The sequence below is a fragment of the Alexandromys fortis genome, unplaced genomic scaffold (assembly GCF_014885135.2).
Source record: "Alexandromys fortis isolate MF-2015 unplaced genomic scaffold, M_Fortis_MF-2015_v1.1 scaffold_19, whole genome shotgun sequence".
In the NCBI taxonomy this organism is placed as follows: Eukaryota; Metazoa; Chordata; class Mammalia; order Rodentia; family Cricetidae; genus Alexandromys; species Alexandromys fortis.
In genome coordinates, this window is record NW_026067890.1 from 9,930,837 (window position 1) to 9,957,974 (window position 27,138).

Genomic DNA, 27,138 nt, shown 5'->3' on the forward strand with positions numbered 1-27,138 from the left:
ATGGGAAAGGCTGTTATATCCAGAATTGGGGGAGCCTTCTGAGAAACAAGGCTTTTTATGGATGTGACAGGGTCACACATTTGTGAAATCAGAGTGGCTGTAATTTCATGCACAAGATAAAGTCAGTCAAAATTTCATGAAGATAGTGAAGGAGGTCATGGACCTCTACAACTAGTTGAGGAAACATTGGCTGTCAAAGGCTTCTGGGGCAAGGGAGCCATTTATCCGAAAGGACAAGGATGTGATTTAGGGTCAATTGTTCTATCCACATGTACACATAGGCAGCGGTACTGAACTCAGTAGGTTATAAACAGAATACCTGAAGTTGGGAGAAGAAATGAGAAGGAAGTGGTAAAATAGAGAACAGTGTACAAGGGGTGAATAGTATCAAAATATGTTTACATGTAGAAATTTCTCAAAGACAAATAAATGTAAATAATAATCACTCCAATACCATCAGGCCTTTTCCAAAGACTATAGAAATAACTATTGAGCTTCTATGTAGTTAATATTTGAATGATACCTTGAACATATTAAACTCTATTATTTATGATAAGATTATTGTTTCTGTGAATAAATGATCTTAAGGTAAATTAATTTTATAGGTTGTGTATTTGCTTCAGAAAGGTAACCTGTGGAATAGCTCCAAGATGAATCCAAAGATCCCACCTCCTGGGTGGGCTCCACCAAGGGGTTCACAGCTAATGGATGTAGAGATCAGGGGAAATGATGCAATGTTCCTTTGGGTATTAATTAAGTTGCAAAATAACAGACTTACATCTTGTGCTCCATTACTCTTTTTGCCTCAGTCTGTTGCTCTGGGAGAACCTGTATACACACCATATGTCTCATAGAAGCAGCCACATGCATAGACCCAGATGTCTAGGAATTGGTACCTCTGGCCACAAGTTATTAAAGATCTGAGCCCATTCCATTGACAAATGGAAGTTTATGATAGTAAAAAAAATATAAACAATAGAATTATTCCCATTTCCACACAAAGAAATCTAAAATATCTACGCAGAGATAACATGATCAGAATTCCCAAATAAAAAATAACTTAGGGGAGGTTCATAAATGAATAAAAACTTATTTTGGCCCTGAGAAAAACTGTAGCATAAAAATTAAAGCATCTGGAGACAAAGAGAAATTGCCTTAACATTTCTTGTCGCCTTTGCCACTTGATGGAGCTATAATGCCAGAGAATTTAAAAAGGTATGCTATTTCCGCAGATGCAGTCCTTTAGATAAATGTAGACAAAAATAAATCATTCTAGTCACTGTTTGTTTCGGTGACTACTGTCTTCCCTGCTGAGAAATGACTGTAACAAGTCAAAGAATAAAGTTTAGATGATCTTGTAATAATAATGGAGAATAGTTTGTTTTATTTAGTTCATTTGGAGTATGTGAATAATTATGTCAAGGTGTGTGTTGGTACAAATGCTTTTGTATAAAGACAAGTGTTGGGTAGGGTTGGGACAGAAGACTCCCTTAGGTGTTTTCATTAATTGTTCTTCTGATTGTTTGAGAATGGATTCTTCACTGAACCCGAATCTAGTCACTTGTTCATGGCCGGATGGCTAGCAAGGCCCAGGGAGTCACTTTTGTCTGCCTTCTCACACTGGGGTTGCCACATACACTACCACACTGAGCTTTTTATAAGGATGTTGAAAATCTGAACACAGGTTCAGATCTTCTGAACCTTGCATGGCAAAAACTTCACCAACTGAACCACCTCTTCGTTCTCATGCATTCCTTGGGAAAGTTTTACACATTGGTTATCAAGTATCTTGATCAAATATACTGCAAATTATAACTGAAAAGCCATTAAAGATGGATATCATATTTTTAACATGTGCATGTAAATCTTATGAATGGAAGGACAAACTCTCTTGAAGAGTAAAGCCTGGGCAGGATTACTTAGTCAATCATCAGATAGAGAAAGGCTAATTTTCTTCAATGAAGATTGAATGCATAGAAAAGAGGTGTTAGCTGTAGGCATTATTCACACGCTAATCCCTACCAACTCTTTGTGTCGTATAAAGGGCCACAAATCTTTAAAAGTTTTGGCGCTAAACATGCTTTGGAATCCAGAAGTTCTCAGAATTTGCGAACAAAAATGTAATCTAATACAGTATAATCCCAGAATATCTGAAGTAGCTGCAGTTCATTAGGTATCTTGAAGAAGAGATTCCACAAGAACTGCACTTTCAGGTAGAGTATCAGAGAAGAATGCCAATTAAGATGTGCTTTGGGAGTCAATGCCCAGAGAAAGGTGTTTCAGGAAACAGAACTAGGTAGAGGGAATGGTGATGAACTTCAGTGGTTGGTTTCACATGGCTTCGTTGCCCAAAAACTACCTAATTTTGCTATTGTCTCAAAGGCGCTTCTGTATTGTTTTCTCATGTGATCAAATATTGGGTATAGGCTAAAGTGGGGAAGAGGCATGAGCTTGAATGTTGGGGTTTCTTGAAACTGAAATGGATTGACAATAGGAAACTTCCTAATCATAGTCACAGAACTGAAAGAATAAAGTCTCCAAACCTGATGTGTAACTCAGACTATCCTTGAAGATTCTAGGCTTCTAGACACGGACACCAAGATCTTCTCAGAAAAAGGGCAAAACCCCTTTCCACTGAGTCTTTGATCATGTGTAACACAGGAAGAGGCACCACTGTGGAAGCTGTTACTCTCCCCACTAGACCTGAAGCGGTTGACACCTTAATCTTGGGCTTCCCAGGTTCCAGGACTGTGGAAAAGGAACTTCTAGTGTTTAGAAAGGCATAGTAGATGGTATTTTGTTATAGTACAACATTGGAATAAGACTACCAAGATGTGATCAAGTGATTGATAGGGCATGATATATGTTCCTTCCTGCCTGCTCCCTCATATTATGCTGCTCTGGACAAAAGAGACAAACTAACCTGGTGGTATTCTAGCTCCACTTCTTGCCATCTGTTCTGATAGGAGCAGCATGGAGAACTTGAGAAACAATTGTTAGCTTATAAAGTCCAATAGGGATTGTGATGTGTCTCTTAGTCTTTCCCTTTGGAGATAGGCATCTCAGAACGTCTAAGACAAGAAAAAGAAACTCAGTTGAGTCACTGAGGATGAATGACATTACAGAAGTCATCTTACTTACACACTTGTTCTTAGAGGCCTGTCTGTTTACTTATCAGGATAAAGCATCAACTAAAGACTTTCAACGAATCTTGTGCCATATAAGTTCTAGGTCAGGGGTATTAGCTAAAGCACTACAGGCGAACACCACAATCTCACAAATGATATATGTCTATTCTTATAAAAAATGAATAAATTACTTAGCCAAAATGAAAGGGATTGAGAAAAGGTATCCAGCAAAGATGTCATTTTTAAATAATACTTAAGGCTTCTTTCTTATTAAAGAAGGGAATATTTAATAATCCACAAAATACATATGCATCTAAGTGCCAAAAGGTACTCTAAATTATCATTTTATCTTTGATCCAAATTCTGGACAATGGGGTTATTTCTAAACTAGCTTACATTATTACTTTACAATATCAACCAAGGAACTTGTGAATCAAAGTGGTTTTCCCCCTTTATCTGTAGCTCATGTTCACATTTGACTAGGTTACATAACTAATGGCTTTTCCAAGAAGTACATTTCTCTGAAAAGTTATTACATATACAAGACACACACTCACTCATACATATATATGTACTGTCACACTCACATAGACAAACACACATATATATTATACGTACATGCACAAGGACACACAGAAGCAACTACATACACAGAAACACACAGGTATATCGGTTGCAGATAGCCAGGTTCACATAAACAAACACAGACACACATAGACATATGCCCAGACAGAAACACACACACATATACAGGCATACCTGGAGACACACAGATACACATAGAAACACAAGGATACATATACAGACAAAAACAGAAATGCACATGGGCACAGAGGCACACAGGCATAGTCAGAGTCACACATAGAGATACACAACCAAACAGCACAGAGTTTCAGAAGGAGAAGCTCACAGTATGTGCTACAAACAACCCTTCTGCTCTAGTAAGATGCACACTTACTTTTCTGGTATAAATTATCCTTATCTGTCTAAATGCATATGTCATGCTCTTTGCAAAAAAATCTAGCAATAAATATTTAAGTGACTAAGATAAGTTATAGTGTATTAGAGATATATATTAAGATGATATTACTTCTCTCCAGGAGCTTTTGCAATCCATTCGAAAACTACAGCTGGGGTACCATTAGTCATTATCTAGAATAGATTGAAGGACCATTTTGACGTTATCCTACAGCAACAATCTGCTTGCTGCTGGGAATAAGAGAATAAAGTAAGAGCTGGAAATTAATGAACACAGATCTTGTCACATCTCCGAATATGAATCATTTTGAACTAGACTTCAAACCAGAGTGTTTCTTGCTAGTTTTCTACAGCCGAGCCTTGCTGAATGCACTAGTTGTATGTGGTGATTCAAACATAAATGTAGACAACTGTAAGAAATAAAATTAAGATCCTATTCCTCAGTCTGGTTGGTCATATTTCAAGTGCTGATAGTCATGGGTGTCTTATGTTCACAGCACTGGACAGTGCAGATATGCCCATCACCCCAGGATCTGCGCTTGAGTTGTGCTATTGAGTTTACAACAATTTCTCATATCCTACTTTTTATATAAAACTAAAGTGTACATTAAATTGTAAGTCATTCTTTTCGTATCTGCTAAGAGCAGATGCTAACATCTGGTTGAGTGAAATGGAAAGTGATTTGCTGATGTGACTGCATTCAGTGCTGCTTTCTTTTTCTACCTTTTCTGATCCTAAGAAAACACCCCATCTTACCTTCATCCAACTGGCTTTACTATTGCTAACACAAAAGCACTTCTGGTAAAATTCAGTGTCCACGTGACTAGACATAAGTCAGCTGTCAGATCGTTGTACAGACTTCTGATTCTTTGGCTGCCCTGAGCTAGGAGCTGGAGAGATTGTTGGTGGGAAAGCTGGAGCTTTCTAGATCTCTTTGTTCCAGCCAGGACTCAGGCACAGTCACCTCCTCTCAGCTACTGGTGATCAATGGAACATACTGTTTCCCTACCTTTCATTAAAAAATAATGAAAAAAAAATCAAAATAAAAAACCAGAAGGAGAGTCTTTTCAGAGAGTCTCCTCATCCTCACTGTGCTCTTTTCTAAGGTTCTCTTCCATTTCTTAGTGGTCTTTCATACTGGCAAGCACCATACAATGAGGTCATAAAAACTTGGGTCTGGGGAGAGAAATCAATCTGCACATAAAGTGAATTTTATAAGTGGAGGTGTAGGTTTGGGGGGTGGGGCACCTATGATAGGCCAAAGACGAATAGGTAGTCGGGGCGGGGATGGGGGGAGGGGAGCAGGGAGAATACTTCGCTTGGGTCTGGTCATCTTTCTGTAACTTGTAGAGACAGACTGACTCCAGGCTTGCTGCAGGCACCGGACCTGGATTGACACGAAGGCGTGTTCCCATTTCTTGTTGGTGCTTGTGTTCCATGGGTCCTTATTTGTAGTAGGCTCCTGTGATTCTGCTTGATGACCTTCTCCATAAGGAAGCCTCCCCATAGTATGAAACAGAAGACTGAGAATCCTGTATTTATACTCTTTCGAGACAATGGAGGGCCACATCCTTCAACCTGATTGGTCAGCGAGATTCTGTCCAGGCAACTGTAACTAAGGACTGTTGAAACGTCACAAAGCACTGTGATAGCCTCTAGGAACAGAGTTTGGAAGAGGGATGATGGATTTGGATGTAGGATCAAAATGTGCCTACATGATGTGGTAACGAACACACAAGTAGCATCTCTGTGAGACACTTAAGACTCCTGCAGGTGGATTACGGGGTGGATGACAGGATGACAAAAAGGGGAGTCCTAGAAAGCTACTCCAGGTAAATTTGTAGCAGGAACCTGAATCTCATACCACCTCCGTGCTCACCTCATGCCTATCACATCAGCCAATGCTAGAGATGTTCCTAGTAGAATTTTGCTCCAAAAACCAAAATATTTTTAAGATTTTTTATAACAACTCTCTTCACAATGCAATATGATATACTGAACCAGTATCACTTCAAATGGATAGTTATTGAACAAAGGCCTGCTTGACTATCATTCAAACTGTGGCAAGAATGGGACTATTGAAGGATAGGAGTAGTTGGCATATGCTTCTTTAGATAAAACTTTTTTTTTTAATTCTGTAATACAATGTAGGAAAGTTCAAGGATGGAATGTGGAAGAAAGAGAAAAAAAAAAGTTCCTTGAGGAATGCTACTTATATACCAGAATTAGCAGACACAAACACATTGCAAGTAAACTAGGGCAATCAAGGACTAGCAGGGGATATATTGTTTTGTATCCAAAATGTCTTGCAAGTAAATATCTTAAGATTTGACTTTTTAAAAAAGACATCATGTTTTGGGATAACACACTCATATTAGGTTTTCCAGTATTCCTCAATTTAAATATATAAAATTATATACTAAAATAACAAATTACTAATTATTCCTTTGTAGACAAGCGTATTTTAATTATAACACAACTGGCCCAGCCTAACCAACTATATAGGCCTTTTAAAAGCCAAGAATTTCTCTGATGAAAAAAGAAGCCAGAAATTCAAATACTGGAGAGTTTTACTGCATAGTTTGAGGCTTCGAGATGGATGAGGCCACTTGACCAGGAATGCAGTTTCTGTGGCGTGGAAGAGCAGCCCATTAAGGAACTGTGGTATCAGTTCTGCAGCCATGGTCAGAAGAACAAACATGGTTCTCCGTGAGGGCCCACGGATGTAAGCCTCTTCCACCTTGACTAGAGGTCAGAGAGTTTGAGCTTATTTTCGCTCTTTCCAAGTGTTGACAGCACCTGTGGCTACAAACAGGAGATTTCGACCTAGGGTGTGATTAATTAATACTTCGGGTTAGAGGTAGATCTGCTCCAATTGAACCACTTGGGGAATACAAGTCTATTCCTTATATCATGTTAATGAAGTCTTTTGTGACCCCCTCCCATTTTGGAGTGAAATTTATAAGCATGTGGAGAATAAACGAGGGTGGATTCTGGATTCATTATTCACTGAATCTCCTCCCCTCCCCCCCCCCCGCATGATGTTCTGTGTTTCTGCCTCTTATTTCTCTCATATCCCTGTTTCTTTTGTTTAATAATTCTAGTGCTCAAGCTCCTATCCTGGAACATACAAGTTTTGTTGAGGCTGGTCTTCGACAGTTCTGCAGATGGAGATTTAGCCACTTAACATGCTGATATGGTACCCTGTGCACAGAACTCAGCCACATTCTACTACACAACTGTGAACTAAACTAAAAATATGGTTAAGCCATTGGATTTCCCATGATTGATGCATATCAGAATTAGCTAATATGCCCATGTGAAGTAGTATCAGTAATACTTCTAGAGTAATTATGAATCTTAATTTAACACTGTGTCATGGAGTTACTAGAGCAATGACTTCTGATCATTTTGTTACTTGGCTTTATTAATTGATAGCTGATAAAGAATCTTACAAAGATACAGAAATCTTAATTAATAATGATATTTCTCTTTTGCTCCTATCTATTAACTATTCTTACTAAAAATCCAGGCAATGCATTTCATGCTGCCTCATGCTAATCAGCTATTTTTGAAAGAAATTGAATATTGTCATTTTTCATTAGCTATAAGTATGTTCAAAACTCACATGTTACCAATTTATAAGTCCTTTAAGAAATTAGAAGCCTAGCTTGTCAGTTTGTTTAAATTTTATGAATATTCAGTAGCAGAACCGTAATAGCTATGCTTCACTTCCTAATATTCCTACCCACTTACTATCTGCATTTCCTTGTTTGAAGTGCATTTATTTGTTTAGTTTCCATGTAAGTTCAACTCGAAGGAAAGACACCGAGGAAGCGTCTGGGTCAGATGCGTCCATTGACCTAGAGAGTTTGCTTTACAGAAATCCACCATCCCCTGTTATGTCATTCAGCTATATTTCAGCACAAGGAGCTCACTTTAACAGGAAAGAGCACTGCTGACTTCTCCAGCTGCATCCACACCTCGAAGACTGTATGGAGAAAAGAAACAGTGACCAAGGGAGCGACCAGGTTCAATGGAGTATTAGGCATTAAGTGGGCTTAATTCCTTTCTGTCTTTAATTCAAAATAGGCCAATAAAAGGTACGTGAGTTTCATCTCCCATCTGGGCATCATGCCATATAATTACACGCCTGTAATTCTAGCACTCAGGAAGCTAAACTATTGGGAGTTCCAGTCCAGCCTGGGCTTCACAGAAGGAAACATTCAGAAAAGAGATAAACAGAATTACCCCTTTCTCGTTAGGTTGCAGCCTTGCTGGGACATGCACACTCCATGGTGGAGATCCTTGGCAAAGAGACTTGTTGAGTGGAGCATGTCTGCACTCTCCCCACCCTCTTAACTCTGATACAAGCGCTCCTCTCTGATCCACCCGCCCCAGGGCTAGTGTGGAGGAAGCAAGTGTCAGTACTCATGAAGTCAGCCACCGCAGCACCTACAGGGTAGAATTTTACAATGAGAGCAGAGAATTGAGCATTTACTTTAAATCGAATATCTTTGAAGTTTTTTTTTTTATGTATTATTTCTTATCGCGGGTAAAAAAAGCTGTAGCTTTATATGCCCTTAATTGTGTTAAGTGCATCTGCCCTTCTCCTTGACTGCTTAAATCACTAATGATCTTTTCTGGTGACTTGGAACTTGGGCCAATAATACAATACTGTAATTCTCCTTTCTGGTGGGTTCTCACGGCTTTAATAACTGGCTGTGGAATCAAGCTCTTATTTGAATCCTCGTTTACAAGGTTGAGAATGTTCCAAGCTTCCAGCTGACCTACAGAGAAACCTGGAACAGGACCAATTAGAAAACCAGGAATTCCTTGCACAATCACATGACAGAAAAGCAGAAATCTTTTTCCTATCACAGGAATGACATCTGAAGGGTCTTTTGGGGAGTAACGGATTATAAAACTTTTTTAATCTGAGAATAAAAGCTGAATACAATTGATTGTTTTTCTACAGAGAATATAATGTTAAATAAAAAATAAATATTATTATATTTGAAGAGCAATTTAATATTAAGTGAAATAAAAATGAATGAAAAGCATCCTTTTCAAAATAGAAGCTAACATTGGGCGTGGCGACACACACCTGACACACACCCAAGACTCAGGAGGTGGAAGAAGGAAGATCCGAACTTTATAGTCAGCCTGGGCTACATAATGTTTTATCGTATCCTGGGCTTTGTGATACTCTGCCAGATAAGTGAATACATGCATGCATACATGCACATACTAACAAACAAACAAGTAGAGCAAAGTAGAAGCTAAAGATTCAAGCCACAGAAAGTAATATATTTTCTGAATATTTTGTTTTATTTAATTTAACAGGTTTCATTACCAATAGAGGATCTCAACTTCATTGAAAATCATTTAATAAAGAGGTTGAACACAATGGCTTTTAAATCTGAGCTTATTCAAACCCCAAATGCTATTACTGGTCAGGGCTGGACTTTAGAGAATTCCCTTACACACGTGAGTTATTAATACATAGAAATTTCTATAAAACTAAAGTAAGTTTCCATTCTTCCTATAGATAATATAGCTATAAATCTGCACCTAGAGATATTAGCCTTGCTATTTCCCTGAAAGGTATCATGCTTATATGTGAGGTGATAATTCTTTGGGAAGGCAATTAGTTTAAGTGCATGCGGATAGAGGGAAACAGGAGAGAAATGGGCATAGGATTTTTTTTCTATAATTCGGAAAAACAGATGGCACGTGGCTGAGCATAAGGTTAGGGCTTCTGTGCCAAGAGCAACAGTTTTAGCTTTGAAGCACTGATTGCTTTCTCGGAGATGCTAGTATACACCACACCTGAATGCCTTACTGTTTATTGTCCTCAGGACCAGTCCAGCCTCCTGGCATGATGTTAACCCATTTTCAGCCTCTTCCAAGGTATGGTTTTTGTCCCTTGACAAGCACAGCACTGACTGCCCTCCTCATGTTCCCTCCAGATCCTATTCTGTCAGGAGAGTGCTTGCTTGCCTCTATCAGGAACAATAATTACTTTGGTTTTTGTTTGATTTTTCAATGTTAAAGGACTGCAGAGGCTATCAAATCAGACCAGCAACAGAAAAGAACAAAACCCCAGGAAGTCCTGTCACCAGGGATAACAGAATGAGACGCACTGGGGTGATCTCTCTAATTTCCAAAAGTTGTCAGTGGATTCAGGAGGAAGCATTCATACACATGTGGGGGCGGGAGTGGGGCGGAAAGTCTCTCCTTTCTTCCCTGCAAGATGTTATTTAGAACTAGATCAATATTTAAAAAAAAAAAACTAAACAACTCAATAACAAATTTTCAAAACCAAATTAACACTCTTTGGACTCTTGGAATAATTCTGAGCTATTAACAGCATCGAGGTCAGTGAATAAGCACTGGGGAAATTTGAATTCCTGACTTTGCTTGGAATAGAAGTTTGTTTGGTAGCAAATCGGATAGAATGCAGCTATTTTCTTTTCTTCTGCTCTCTATCCTCCCTTTTAATTTTTCACTGTCAAAGTATCATTTACCAAAGAAAAGCATGGTTTCATTCTTCAAACCAACTCCTTATGTATATGTCAAAAATAAATGTTTTTTATGCCATCTGTTTCATATATTCTGATCACGATTACCTTTCTCTTAACTCTTCCTAGGGACTCCCTACCTTTCCACTCACGCAATTCCTTTCTCTTTTCAGAAAACCATAGGAAATCAAAAACAAACAAGCAAAAAATCACCAAACAAAACAGAATTAAAACAAAGGGAAAAACACAAGAAACACATACATACATAGATACACAAACATATAAAAACAAAACTCATTTAGAGGAAAAGGCAAAACAAAACCAGAAACCAGAATATACAAGCAAAAGGCCAGTTAGACCAAAAATGCCCAAACGAAGCCATATGTGAGAAAATGTTTACGAAAATATCATTGAGTTCATTTTGTGTTGGCTGGGCATAGGGCCTGCACATAAGTGCAATTGTATACCTAATGAAACTCCATTGGAGAAAGAAAATTCCTTTTTAAAGAGATGTCTACTGGAAATAGGTTCTTGGTTAGAGGCGCGGGTGTGTGTGTGTCCACTTCCCTGTCTCAGTGATGGGACCCCATCTGGCTTGCACCTGTGGAGGCCCTGCGCATGTTGCCCACAGGCTCTGTGAGTTCATATTTGCACTGGTCCTGATGTCATCCATCCCTGCATCTTACAACCTTTTTGCCTCCTCTTCTGCATAGCTCCCTGAACTCTGAGGGGGAGAAGTTTAAAAAGAACACATTTAGTACTGAGTATTCCACAGTCCCTCATCCCCTGAATATTGTCCAGTTGTTGGTCTGCATGATAGTTCCATTAATGAAGAAGGAAACTTCTCTGGTTCTGGCAATTCCAGGTATGCTTAAAATTTACTGTAATGAATTTATTAACTAGTTAAGTTCATCTATGATCTGAGCATTTCTACATACAGTCATCTGCAGATTATAACACATAATAAGAATGTTCACATTTGCATGTAAAAATAATTCTCCTTAAAAATATTATTTCCATCTGAGTCCAGTGATGTACAAAGTCTTTCTCATTATGCTTTCTTTTGGGAGCAACAAACCCCAAATAACGACATGGAGATTTACTATTAAATCCAACTTGGTTTATGCTTAGATTTTTTTCCAACTATATGTTATAAGAAATTAACCAAGGTCTATTAGTATTCATTAATTGTAAAATAATGGTATAAAGATGACTTAGAATTCTTGATTCCGAATGAAAATGTCTATGTCTGTCCGCTTATATGTTAGACCCTAAAAATGATAAGAATGGGCAGTGGTTCTCATAATATAAATTTTGAAATTTCTTCAGAGAATGTTTTGTAGGTCTTAAAAGAATTTATGAATCCAGTAGATATATAGCTAAATGTCTGTTCTTGCTTTGGGAAATTGAACTTCCGCTGGGATATTCCAACTAATGTACATTTAGTGTCCATCTAATTCGATAGGTGCTGATGATATAGTATTACATGGCGGCACCAAAGTAACGTGAGCTCTAAAGTGATCCGTGGAGCATAAAGAGTTGGGTAGCTTGCTTTTTCAAATGGTTAATGAGTTGTACATCTTACCTTTTAAGCACAGATTTGTCTCTAGTTAGTGCATACCTGCTCTCAGACTTTTCCTGAAGCTAAATTATGGCATCTTGAAAATGAGTTTACATATGCAACTCTGAAAATTAGACACCCGAACAAAGATTATTCACATTAATATCTACAGCTAAGTAAGTACTGCCAATTGCATACTAAATCTCAGAAATTATTCTTTTTTTTTTCTGCATCAGCTTTAGTTGTTACTATGGGAACAAGGCTTGCTTATGCCTTTATCAAGTAATTCATAGTATTTGTTGTACTGGCTAAAGATGTTTTTAAATTTTATTTTATTTTATTAAATCTAGTACAACCATATCTCCAAATGACCCTCCATGAAAGGGGATTATGTTTATAGCCCTTCTGATTACTTGATTAGATGTCCAGGGATTCTGCAACTTGATATTTCTCTTAAAACTTCTCTGCTCACTAACAAAATAATCTCAGGTATAACCAACCATGCAATTATTTTACAGTGTTTCTTTCCAGGAAGAAAGTTGATGGGCTCTTTCTACAAATATCCTCAGACAACACTGGGCAGGGTTTCACAGTGGCCCTAACACTACATTCTTTCATGTTTAACGGGAAAATGTTTCCCTTTAATTGCTCTCAGTTGGATTTTGAAGAGAGGACTTTCTGACTCTCTGGAAACTCCCAGGTAAAATCCTAGGAGGGGCTAAAAGGAAAACAACTTTGACGTGATGATTTAATTTGCTTTCCACACTATTTACGAACAAAGAGATGTATTCATTTAAGTATGCTTAGTTTATAAGGATCTATGAGAGCTAATGAAGTAATCGCTCCAAAGAAGGCACGCGTTTCTGACATTTTATGGCCTTAAGTATAAATGCTTAGCTTCCATAGTTTATGGAGGCTAATTTCCACAATTTTAGAATACTGGTTTTTAATATAAACCATGCTTATATTTTCATAAAAGTTAATTTTGTATTCAAATATTTTGGAAGTACTCTCAACTTAAAGCAATTCCTTGACTTGTAGTATATTTAATATAATTAAGTGCTTTAATTGTATTTTTAACTCTTTGCTTTGTTTTCCTTTTCTTCTTTCTTATGTCCCATATACTCTGTGATCATTCTAGTGTCTTTTACTAATGCTGTTTGATTTCTCTCCCTTCCCCACTGTATTTTTTTGTATTCTTAGAAGACACCTTAAAATTGAGAAACTGAAATCAAAATTATATTTGATGATCAGCTTAACCCTGAAATCCACATCCTTTTAAAAATCCTACTAAAATGCTACTTTTTTTTCACCCGGTTTGGGGGAAAATAAAAATTCTCAGCCCCATCACTTCTCTTCTCTGTTTTCATGCCTCATATCTAAACTATGGACATATTTTGGTTCGACCTTTAAATCCTCTTCAGCAGTGTTCTAACTCGCATCTGCTGCCGCCACTCCTATAGCTCATACCTATCTACCCCCCATGAACTAGTCACCATCCTTGCTATCTTCTGCACAATACAAGCCAAGATGACTGAGAAGGCTTGGCCATTCCTGCTCACTTGCCCACCACTCACCACCTTTGAATGGCTTTTTCTAATTGTTTCTTACTGGCCTTCATCAATTAACCTCTTTATGGCTATGCCAGCATATCTAACAACTTGAATTTCCATTCGTCCTCTGTCTATATTATTTCATCCTCTATAATATTTTACCTCCAAACACCTCTCGCCCACTTCCTCACTTCTGTGAGGTCTCTCCTAAAATATCATCAGCAGAGAGCTTCCCTTACTGCCCTCAGAAATAGCATCCCCCATGCCTAGCAGTTTCTAAATACTTTGCTTGAGTTATTCTGCTATTGCTGTTGTTCATTGTATTTGTTACTATGTGACATATTACACTTAAGATTTGTTCTATGTTTTTCTATCTCTGCTAGACTGAAGAGCATGAAAGGGAGACTTTGTTACACTCTCTCTGCACTCCAGGAATTGCCTGATAGGAGGTTCTCAGCAACTAGTCAAAAGGGTCTGAATGAATTTCACAATGCCTTATACAAACAAGCCTGCTAGGTATTGCAACACACATTTTGGCTTGAAATGGTTGGGTGGGGAGGAAAATAATTAAACAATTATTACTCACAGGTTTGTTTGCCTTTCTAACAGCCCAACTTTCATAGGCTATTTTATTGAAACTTGGGGAAATGTGAAGTCAGGTATGACATTCTTGTTTATATAGGTCTTTAATTTCTGAAAGAACAAAGCTGTGTTTATCCTTAATCTCTTCAAAGCTTTATTTGTGCTCCGCATCTGCACCACTGGTGCTGTTGCTCAGTGTCTGCTGATGGCTCAGTCTTAGCTCTATAGCATCATCACTCCAGCAGTATGTCTTTGGAAAATGAGTAAAAGTAAATAAATAATTAATAAATAAAGCTGTAGGGCTGCAGTAAAAAAGAATGTTTGTCATAGTGTTGTCATAGTGATTATGATCAGCATTATTTAAAAATACTGAAATTGATTCAGTGCTAACTCTAAAGCATTTCTAGGATGTCATTATACAAAATCTTGGCTTTTAGTTTTAATAATAGCGTACTGCTTTCTTGTGAGATAATTGGTGGGTGAGGGGACAGAGACACGGCTCCAACACTGCCATACTTGGGAGCCTAAGGAGATGCCCTGCACTTTTGAGGATCTTGATTCAGGACTCAAGGCTTTAACACTGTAGACCTAATAGGTGTAACACACGCCAGCACATGGATATGAATCAAAAAGTATATAAGCAAGCACTAATAGGGCGTGATGGGTTCCAAAGGCAGATGAGGACAATGTTGGATAGGTGTTGTATGGGGCTGTGAATTGGGGAGAAAATGGAGAGAAGTAAGAAGAATGTTCAAACTACACTGTATACAATTATTGAGGAATTGATAAGAGTGTTTTAAAATATATGGCTGAATATTTGATTATTTATTTATGTAATGAGGATGGAGGGCCCCACAACAGAGGGAACTCATGAAAAAACTTTGTCTTATCTTAAAAAACCTTATGTCTTTTCTTTGACAGCAAAAGCATCTTTTTATTCTTGACTTGTGCTAGAAGTGTATTCCAGTTCCTAAAATTTTTTAACTTACTGCTTATTCTCTTTGTTTATTGACTACTCAATATTTAATTTCTTGATAAAAATCAAAATTTCAAAGATTCAAATGAAGACTCACAAAAATTGTATTCACGCATTTGTTTTTACTTCCTTGACTTCAGATCGAATGAGTAGAACAAAGTTGTGTTTGAGAGTGTGCTGAGAGTGACTGGACCCAGTCTAAAAAATAAAAGGCCACGTTTCAGTGAAATGTTTCCTAGAGTAATACTGAAGGTAAAATAATTGGTCTAAAATTATTAGCACTAGCCATAAACATATTATTATATAGTAATCAGCATGTCTGCTTGATTTTCTCACTTAGCTTTGTCTCTAGACACTCTCTTCCATGTTTGTGTTTTAAAATACACAGGAAGAATCATTTACATATCAATAAAGTTAATTTCTGGTATCTGTAAATTTTAGATTTTACATTGCATTATTAAAATATGTACACATAAGACATGCCACTACAAGCAATATTTTTCATTCTGTTTTGTATATTATTATTATTATTTTATTACTTAAAAAAATATCAATCCAAATTCCTACTCCCTACCCTGTTCCCATTCCCTCCCCACACTCTTCCCCCCTCCAATCCTAAGAGAGGGAATAGTTTTCATTCTTAATACTACCATTGTTCTTTCTTGAATAAGCAAATATAAATATCTGCTTTTTGTAACATAAAGTTTCCAAAACATGTGACCATAACAATAATTTTCAAATAAGAAAAAAATGAATGTTTTATATCGTCTGCTTCATATGTAGTTATAAACTAACATTGCAACTTGTTGTGGTAACAAGCAGGCACTCTTTCTTAGTGGGCATTATGTTTACCAACAGCAGTCTAATGCATCTATAATTATTCATTTACAAATGAGATTCTTTTATGTTTTTCTTGCCATTATTTATGCTATTAGTTCCAAACCTAGAATCACACATATTCAGTGTGTGCTTTAGAGTCTAAAGATCCAGGAAGCAATGATCCACATATTTTAATTAATGTTTTTCTAATACTGCTGACAAAAATTATTATTCTACTTTCCAACACTTTTCATATCATCACATGCTGGGACTTTTAATTTTCTGTCTCAGTTACACACTGGTTCATCAAAGGATTAAGAACTTTGAATGGCCTTTTGATAGGAGTCCGGGCTGGCGCAAAATATTTTGCTAAATCTTCTCTGTTATCTTAAGTGTTTGAAGGGCATTAGGAGCATGTTCCTGCCAATGAAGGTTCCAGATTGGGAAAAGTGGAACTTTGAGTGAATTTTAAACAAGTCAGGACCTTGCCTTATGGTCAATCTCATTACTTCCCTATACTACAGTACAGAACGACCAGTTTCCCCATAACAAATATTGATCTGAGACCCAGTTAGAATTTAGAATTAAATAAGTGTGTTTATGATAGTTTCCATTACAGACTCAGTTGTGGAAAACACCTAGGTAAGTTAATGTAGCAAAAAATTTATGGTTTACAGAGGAGGATCATATGAATATGTAAATATTAAGTGGGTTAGGTGGGCAGTAATTGTGCTAACAATGACATGTTGAGTTACATGATGTTCAACTTCTTTGCTGAAAGTCTGTTGCATTAGGAGCAGCGGGGCTGTGTCCCCGGCACCCAGCCGCCTGCATGGCTAGCTTATGCCCAAAATAACTACACGGAAACTGTATTCTTTCAAACACTGCCTGGCCCAGCTAGTTCCAGTTTCTTATTGGTTAGCTCTTTCATATTGTTCTAACCCATTTCTAATATTCTGTGTAGCCCACGAGCTGGCTTACCAGGGAGGATCTTAACCTGCGTCTGTCTGGAGCAGGAGAATCATGGCGACTCCTCACTAAGCTTCTTTCTCCCAGAACTCTCTTCTGTTTTCTCCACCCACCTAAGGGTGGGCCTATCAAGGGGCCTAGGCAGTTTCTTTATTAATAAGAAATCACTCCCACATCAAAAGTCTACCTTGAATCTGTCCTCTTGTAAAAACTACTCACCTGCACAACTCTTTCGAATTCTTCAAATCAATCATACAATCATTAATGCTCTCCTTCCTGACATACTTCTGTGGCTTAATCTCTGATGGCTTGGAGGTCTGTAAATGGGAACATGGTGGTCTCGTGTAGGGCAGAATGTATGTGAATGTTCTGGATTCCAGCCTACGGGAACAGATTAATCCCATTTTCAGGACCCAGCTCTGGGAAGTTTCTCCTCATACCTGCTTTCTTTCTTAGCTCAGGGAAGTTTATCTTTCACAGACTGAATACACACCAAACTTCGGGATGCACAAATTGACTTCCCAACACTTCTTAATCCCAGGTTGAGGGAGCAACTCACATCTGCAAAAGCGCCTACCAGAAATGCCAACCAATACAAAACACAGACACAGAGCACGATACTATGTGGGATTCCCCTCTGTATCCTGTGGCCATGTTTTATTAACATTGGTTAATAAAGAAGATGCTTTGGCCTATGGCAGGGCAGAATATACAAGACAGGAAACCCAAGCCAAGATAAAGGAGGAAAGAAGGCAGAGTCAGGCAGACACCATGTAGTCACCCAGGAAGCAAGAGGTAACAAACCACGAGCCTCACAGTAAAATATAAAATAATAGAAATTTAAGATGTAAGAGGTAGCTAAAAATACCCATGACCCATCAGCCAAACAGTGTTATAATTAATATAGTTTCTGTGTAATTATTTGGGTCTAGGTGTCCCAGAAAAAAAAAAAAAAGCAGTCTCTGTTTACAACTATAACCCAGAAACTGGTCAGGTATGTCTTTTTTAAAACCTACTTCACTGCAAGTTTCATAGACCTAGGTGCATAAGACATCTACAGCCTCGTATCAAGTAAAGGCTGCTCTGTGAACCCCTGGGAAACTGAAGTAGCCTCCTGTCTGTATTAAAGCATCCTCCCTTGAAAAGCATACAATAAATTCTGGCAAGGGGGTGAGGAAGTCCCTGGCAAGAGTAGATAGCATTTCATTGAATGCTGCATCTTCCGGCATGCAGATTTTTCAATTATTTTTCATCTTGATTGACTCCAGCATCACAAAATCTCTCCCTTAATACTTCATCTCATATGTGCTTTTCTAGAAAACAAATGGAAGGGGAGCTACTTGGATGACTTCCCATGTAGAATTAGATTTCTCTATAGCTGAAATTCCTGCAATTTGTTTATGATCTATGGATTTAATATTGCCTGCCATACAGCCTGTAAATTCATCCCCATGCAGCTAATCTCAGCATTGGTAGTTCTTTGAAAAACGAAAACACACACTTTAGTCCCTGCCCACATACACGTGCATCAGTCTTACACCGTGCATCAGTAACCCACATTAATTTGGGCCCCTATAAAAAACTAGCCCCGTGTGACATCTATCCTTGTGGCTTCTCGGGTGAAACACTCAAGGGATTCAACAGTGAAAGGACACTTTGTTTCTTCTGTCAGAAAGGAGTCCCCAGAGCAATGGGTTTCCTCTTTTCTCTGGTGCTTTGCTTGTATGTAGAGCTCAGAGACTAATGAGCCAAACACAATGACGACTTCTCATTTTCCAGCCACACAGCCTCATTGGGAATTCTCTTTAGGCCTTTTTCATTTGTTTATAGAAAGGTAATGTTTGTACATTATCTGTCCAAATGAGAGAAAAAATATTTTTCTATTGTGGGTTATTTTCATAAAAATTTCCACAATGTTATTCCTAATACAGATGGTACTGGATATGCTATTGAGAAAGGGATGGCCTTAAGTGGGAGAAATTTCTGAACATAGGACACAGTTTTATTAGCTATTAATTTTACTGATTAATTTTGATTTACTTGTTAATTTTATTTAATGCTGTATATTCTATTATTCTATATGTATTTTCATAAATTTAGTATTCACAAGTCAGTATGTTTTAAAGAAAAATAGTGAATACCTTCATTGTTGAATTGGGCCTAGATTTTAACCTATACTCTTTCCATTTGCATTAAACTTTAGCAAGTAATTCAGAACATCAAGTACTACAGTTAGAGTACTGTATAATAAATTTCTTCAAGATTATCAAAATAATTGGAAAATATGTATCTTCATATAAATAATAAGATGATTCAGCGTGAATAAGAGATGTTCAACAAAGTTGTTTCCTCCATTTAAAGATGAAGAAATAGAAACTCTCAGAGATTACCAAAATTTCTAAGGATTATTGAAAATAGAGAGCATGATATTTTAACTCGGATGTATCCGTCTCGTACTATCAGTGTTCTCATGCTGCATAAGAAAACTTCAAACAATTGACTTATTTTACTTAAGAGTTAAACTATCACCCTATTACAAATGAAAAAGCCTATGGTAATTTCTAAAAGGAACCTATAATGCTATTCCCATTTATAGTGCTGTATCCAAATTAGAAGCAATGGGAGAAATATGGAAAATTGAGAGGAAAGGTCAGAGAAAAATGGAGTCATCAATGAGGCAAAACCACAGTGCTAAGAAATAGAATAGAAATTGTTCTCTGGAAACCCTAAAACTAAATCATAATCAAATGTCAGAGAGAAGCAACTCTATATTTTAGTGTTGCTTTTAAAATTATACAAAGTTTAATTTATTAAAATTAAATGAAATATTAAATTCTTTATAAAAAATAATCTAATACCTTAATACCGTGTATCCAGTCACCAATACGAAAATTATTAGAGCATTTTCATCTACATTCAGACCATACAAAGTGGGAATGCAGCTGAACACATTTTTAGTGGTTTGCTCATTTTCTTTCGAATTTTATTCTTAAACGTAGAAAGTATGCAACCCTATAAATTCATCAAAATGAATTGAGACTATTCATTTAATTTTAATAAATTAAACTTTGTATAATTAAAGAAAAGAATAAAATTACTTATCAGCCTGTGCCATATAGGTGATGTCAGACAGAAGCTGATGTTTACATGTCTGCCAAAGTACAGTTTCCCTGTATCCTCAAAGTGGAGTAAGATATTGGTTGTAAAATGAAGACTCTTAGAGAAAGACATAGTCTAAAAAAAAACCACTATTTTCATAATTTAGGACAAGGCACACCCTGATGGCAGCATCTACAAGAATAATCACCATCTGTCTGCATAATCTAATAATATGAGAAAGAGATAAAGAGAGAGAGAGAGAGAGAGAGAGAGAGAGAGAGAGAGAGAGAGAGAGAGAGAGAGAGAGGTAATTAGAGAGCCAGCATGCTGAGGGATGTAGGTCTGATAGATTATCAGTACATTTCAAAGTATCTTCTGTAAAAAGGTGTTCTTATCTGGGATCATGGACCAACCTTAAGCTTCAAACAAGGTTGTCCTTGAATCCTTGAAATCATGTTTACTGTTTTTATTACGTATACTGAGTTTGTGTACGTGATGGTCTTGAAAACTCAAGTCATTTCCCTTAGTAAACTGTCAAACAAAAACAAAGCAGAGTGAAATCTGCAAAAAAAAAAAAATACAAAACAAACAAACAAAAAATCATTTATCTCACTGTGCTATGAGAAATTAGCCTCTTAAGGTCTTACTTTCTTACAAATTTATAGGTGTTGTGTAATAGTAACTCACAGTAGGAACTCTGTAAAATACTTAGCAAATATTTTTTTTTTTTATGTTTGGAATTCAAAACAAGCCTACACAGTAAACGGATTGAATCTTATTGAGGGAACTGTGACTCCCCGAAGGTCATTTCAACCTTAACTGAAGGGAATGCAATCAGCAAAGCCAGTCTGCAGGAAAATTTTAATGACAGGAATTGACATCTTCTCTAAAAACAACATACCTACTAATTTGGTCATTATCTGCTATTATAAAATTGAAGGTAGAGATCCCAAGTTCAGGGCTAAAATCTTTCCCTAAAATAGCTTGTAAAAGAACCCAATTGCACAGAAAATGATCATGAAAATGTTCTAATATTATTCATCATCATTTCAAGGTCACATATAAGAATATATGTGAAAACTCGTATCTTTATTTTACTAAAACTACCCTTTTAAGTACCTTAAAATCTGACTGCATTAGGAATATCAAAAACTTTAGATAGGCATGATTTCATAAAATATTTAATTACTAAAGATTATCATTGTGCTTGTCTTTCATCATTTAAGTTGAAAATTTCTTTCACACACCATTTACTGTAGGAGTCAAAGTTTAGTTTTCATTTGCTATTCAGATCTTAAAACACAGCATTTATAAATTGTTACCAAAACATTCACAAGCCAAAAATATTGGCAAGGCATTTTCAGACTAACTCTTAATCTCATGATGACTTTAATGTCTCAAGAAAGGTAATTAAAGATCTTTAACTTAAAATAAAAAAAATTTCAGGAATAATTTTGCTCATATAAAAGCCAGCTGTATGAAACTTCCTTTAAATCAGGTATCTGTTTTGATTGTTCTTTTTCCCTTTGAGCTTTCCTCAGCTGTAAGCTATACTCACGCCCATTTTAGTTTTTAAGAGCCATCAGCTTTGCTGACAATCTCTAGGGAAGATTACATTGAAAACTGGATTCTGCTGACTTTTAAAGCTTGGAAAATAGAGGTACAATTGTAATCTATTGGTAGTGGACAAATAACTCAAAATTAATATGGGGAAGTTGAGAATAAGTTGAGGTCAATATAGTCACAAAATCACAGTTAATATTTCTGATATGTAATAACCAAATAACAAACAGATTTTAAAAGTTTTAGTAAATTGTAACACATTCCTTACTAAAATTGAGGTGTATTTCAAGAATCAAATGAGAAGTTATGTATAAAAGTCTTTTTTGTTTTTTTGCTTTTTGAGACACAATTTTTCTGCCTAACAGCTGTGGTTGTCCTGGAACTCACTTTAAAGACCAGGATGGCCTCAAACTCACAGAGATCCACCTGCCTCTGCCTCCCAAATGCTGGGATTAAAGGTGTGTACCACTACCACTCAGCAATAAAGTGTTTTACAAATGTATAGATTTTTATTTTTGAATTATGGAATTTGTGGGGCAGCATTTGTTTCTGCATGGCATGCAATTTGCTAATTCAGACAAGTTAGAGAGCTTAAGTAGGGGCGTACTCTGACATATCCTGGAACAAATTGGGGAGAAAATATCAGTGTTTTTGTTTTGAAGGGTTCAGGATCACTGAGGGAAGCAACATCACCACAAATACATATTAATAAGAAGAAATTTTCTATTTAATACTCGAGTTGAATGTGGGGCCAGGACTGGATCTGAGAGCACTTCCAAGATGCAGCACCTAGCCATGTCAGCCCAGAGCTTGATTACAAAAATAAAACCAGAGTTTGATTACAAAAATAGAAATTGTTATGATTTCAGCCACAATATGGCTGACACTTCCGGGTTCCAGGGCCATGCATGTGCAGACAAGCTTTCCATGTACTTTGGGGAAGTTTACCTACCCCTAGATCCAAGAAAGGTGCTGATTGAACTGATCTCACCCCTTTTATACTAATTAGTGCCAAAGAGGTGACACAGAGTATTTCTCTGACCTCAGTGTCTGATTCAGAAATTGACTTAAGGCTATTTATGATGGTAAGAGACAAATAAGGGCCTGTCGGGACTTTTGGGGAAAGATGTTTCCTCATCTTACTCATACTTTTGCCAGAAACGATTCCACTTTTGGTTTGTGATGACGTCTGTGATGTTTGAACTCTGAGTGTGCTGCAGCCCTCCTTCCTTTCCACTAGGAAGTCTCAAAAGCTGAGGATGCTGTGGAAAAACTGCTTTCTGGCTTTGGGGCTGTATGTGTCATCTATAGTACATTGTACTGTGAAATTTCCAGACATATGAAATAATTGATAAATGTTATAAACTTTTTCGGCTCACTGTTGGAGATTGGGAAGTCCAAGACTGATGGACTGCCACTGAAGAGGGTTTTCTGACTACATCATCATATGATGATTATGGTGAGACAGTAACCAAAGAGAGACCAAGAGCAGAGGGGACAGGTAATAAAAGAAAGAAGTGAGGAAAAGAAGCAAGGCAAGCAACATAAAGGCACATTTTCCCCTTTAGTAATCAACGCACTCCTGTGACAGTGGCCTATGACTGCCCCCTGGAGAGATTCACTCCTTATCTTAACACTTGCAATGAAGAGAGAAATTAAATGCCACCATGAGATTTGGAAAGGACATTCAACCCTTAGCACTCGTATGCTCAAGGACAACGCACCCCAAATGAACTTAGGCATTTGCAGGGAGCTCTAACATGTGGTAAGCATCCGAGGAGAGCATTGAGCATCCACCTCAGAGTGCTGCCATCTGCAGTCTCTATTCTACTAAGCCAGCATAATTCCTTACAACAATGTAATTATTTTTTCTTATTTCCACAGATAACTGTACACTTCGTCCCTGTCAAGGAAACTTCTTTTTGCAACAGACAGAGACCACTACAGAAACCACAACCAATCAAACTTCTGAGCTGGGAAGCCCAGTCCCAATGGATAAATCTACAAAGACACTCTCACATCTAGGGCTGAGGGAACATTGCAGAACAAGGGGTGGGAAAATTGTAAGAGCCAGAGGAACTGGGAGTTTGTTGTGACATTATCTCTCTTAGGAATGTTAGAAGCTACACCCAATGGAGTGTCACCAACATGGCTGTCTAAACATGAAATGAACAAGGAAGACATCAATAGACATACAAAGAGGGTGAGGAAATGTAGAACGAGGACCTCACTACAAGGAAATGCCAAGAACCTCAACCGCACACAAAGAATTATAGGCAACGAAGGAATGCTCCTAGGGAGTGAAACAGTCTTCTCCAGGGAAGAGCAAACCAACTGGTTATCTAATAACAAATATTCAAGTCTGAAAACATACATATTTATAACATTATACACAGTGAGCATGTTATATTTAAAAACATACATGCATATCCATATCTATATTAATTGTTATATTACTAAAAATTTATGAATAATTATATCATTAATTTCAAAGAGAGTTAGGAAGAATATATGGGAGGGTTCAGAGGGAGAAAAAGGGGGGAGAAAATGTGATAAATATATTACATGCTCAAAAAGAAATCTACTACAATAGAATCTGCATAAAACTCTCTCTCTCTCTCTCTCTCTCTCTCTCTCTCTCTCTCTCTCTCTCTCACACACACACACACACACACACATTTAAAAAGATGATTAATGGAGCTGTCCTAAAATAGAGAGGTAGTAGTTCAACTATCTCCCATGCTGATAAATAAAATCTAAGTATCAAAAATGTATTTCCTTATTTTAAATTATTGAACCTGCCAAGTATTAAAAGCAATTGCCATCATTCTTGGTTACCCTCTAGAACTTGGTGGTAAGGCTTTATTGCTTACCACAAAGTCATAGAACCTGGAGAAATCAAGCTGGGACACACCTAGAAGCTTCATGCCTCTTGGCTAGTGTCCATAGTCTTGGAAGGTGCTATGATCACTACTAGAAGAAAAATATAAGCTCAGGCTCACCAAGAAGTGAACTTGGAAGCTACAACAATGACCAGTCTGACAAGGTATGCCCTGTGGCACAATAATTTCATGAATGTTATGAGATTAACCAAACACATTCTTATTGGACCCAAGGCTTGCTCCAAGAGATAAAACCCGTGATTGGCACTATTAAAGGAATCAAGAACGTATGGCTAAGCTGTTACAGGCCTTAGAGAAGAACTCAACATTATTGTTCTGCTAAATGTTTATAGTATTAAAGTAACTCCTAATGACTTATTAGAGCACCTTTAGATCAGTTCATTGTTAAGTCCTCCTCAAAGAAGCTTCTCATTGTGGCTCATGGCAATTAACACAGATATTCCCTGACTTGTAAATGCACAGAGAATATGAGACTACTATTTCCCTGGACTCAGGGACCTTCACAGGGGAGGCAGCAGAATGGTTGTTAGAGCTGGAGATGATCAATAACATGAAATAAACAGGGGGTTGCAGAGACATCAGGGAAGACACACTGCAGTTATGACAGGATCAACAAATATGAGTGAGCTCCAGCCAGACAAAATCCTCCCATTGAGAAGGCAAGGCGGACATGAAACCCAATGACTAGTTGAGAAGTAATTGGCATTTTATAGCTGCTAGGATATGCAGGATCAGTTTTCTTAGTGATAGACCCCCTGGTAGACTGATCACACAGCAAGACAGGCCCCATACCCAAAACTAGCTCATCAACTCAAACTGGACTCAATGTGGGAAGAAAAATAGGATGAAAGAGAGAACCAGTTGCTGCACAGTTGTGTGCAAAGGGATTGAAGGGCGGTAACAGCAGAAGGTTGGGGATAGTGAATATATTCAAAACACATTGCATAAAATTCTCAAAAACTAGTGAAAATAGTGCCAAATAATTAAGAAAAGCCAAGTACTATTGTACCAGGTGTATGAGTCAGAGACCAGTAAGATAAACTGGCTTTTTAGATGCTTGTGCACCAGCAGAAACACAGCAGGTAGGGCACTGAACCTGTGAACTCCACTTATCCTCTTATTTCATAACTTTCATGTCTTTCGTAAATTAGTGATTATTATTTGACTAACTCTATCTTTGTATTCTATGGTGGTTTAAAGATGATGGCCCCCAAAAGGAGTGACAAGACATGGCATAAGCTTCTAGAGTAGGGTGTGGCCTTGTTAGAAGAAGTAAGCACATTTAAATGGGTTTTAAATATATGTGGTTATATAAACATATTTTTATATTGGTATACATGTATATCTAACTTTTTGAAATCCAACAGATGTTGTTACCTACAAAGTTCACATTCAAGAGACATACAATAGTTGTTTTTTTTTTTGTATTGTTTTGTTTTTGTTTTTAAAGACAGGGTTTCTTTGTAGATTTTGGAGCCTCTCCTGGCACTAGCTCTGTAGACCAGGTTGGCCTACAGAGATCTGCCTGCCTCTGCCTCTCAACATACAATAGTTTTTAAAGTGCAATACACACATGTAAGCAGCACATCACATAATATTTTAACTATGTTTATGAAATTATGTTGGGTCACATTCATAATTAGCAGGTTGTGGGTTAAACAAACATGATAAAGAAGCATTTGTGTGTGGAGTGAATAAGTATTTTAATTTAAATATTTTTACTATGAATTTTGAATCATAGTGACTTTGATTAAAAGAGATAACAAAATAGTCTCACATCAGTAAATCATCTAACATAGAACAAGGCAGAATTTGGCAGTCATCTAGATTTAATGGATGCAACTGTGAAGGAAGAGTTTGACACATAGCCCAGATTGCCGCTAGTTAATTCAAATAACATTTTAAGGATTTATCAGTGATTAGTTCTGTTCTTGGCCCTCTAGTAAACTAGGAGACATCAGATGTAATTACTTTCTTGATGTGACCTAAAATTGATACTTTTGTTAAGGATTTAGTGCTCTTGGTGAAAAAATATCAACTTATCTTCAAGTAAAAAATCCTATCAAATATAAAAAGAATGAACTTTTTTGATAAACTAAGATTGTTTGATAAATCAAGAATTCATTTTTATTGTAAGAATTATGTTTTTCTGGACTTATTAGGTGCCAGGAACTGAGTCTGGTAGGTCACCATGAATTGATCTGTCATCCTGTCTTCTCCCTATGCAAAGAGGAGAAATGCAATTAAAAAAAAAACCTGACACCTTGAAATAATTTTGAGAGTCATCATGATTTCTGAAACCTATCTTTTAATGAGTAATCAACTCAGGACCCCTTTGTATTTCTATTGTTTAATGACAAGTATTTCATTCACATGAAATTTTAGATTAGGAGATAGTCAAATGCATTTACTGGATGTTTACATAAAATTTCCTGTGAAGAAACATGCTATGGTTAACCGTAATGAACTTGAGTCAGCTTGAA

The 27,138-nt window shown here is 37.1% G+C and overlaps 1 long non-coding RNA gene across 1 annotated transcript; it reads right to left on the reverse strand.

The window, feature by feature from the left end:
- Positions 1 to 8,081: 8,081 nt before the first annotated feature.
- On the reverse strand, positions 8,082 to 17,147 carry LOC126499711 (uncharacterized). Its single transcript, XR_007591174.1, has 3 exons — positions 17,103 to 17,147; positions 8,358 to 8,561; positions 8,082 to 8,097 (listed from the first exon to the last, which is right to left on the reverse strand). It is a non-coding gene; the product is annotated as an uncharacterized lncRNA (long non-coding RNA).
- Between the last annotated feature and the right edge of the window lie 9,991 nt (positions 17,148 to 27,138).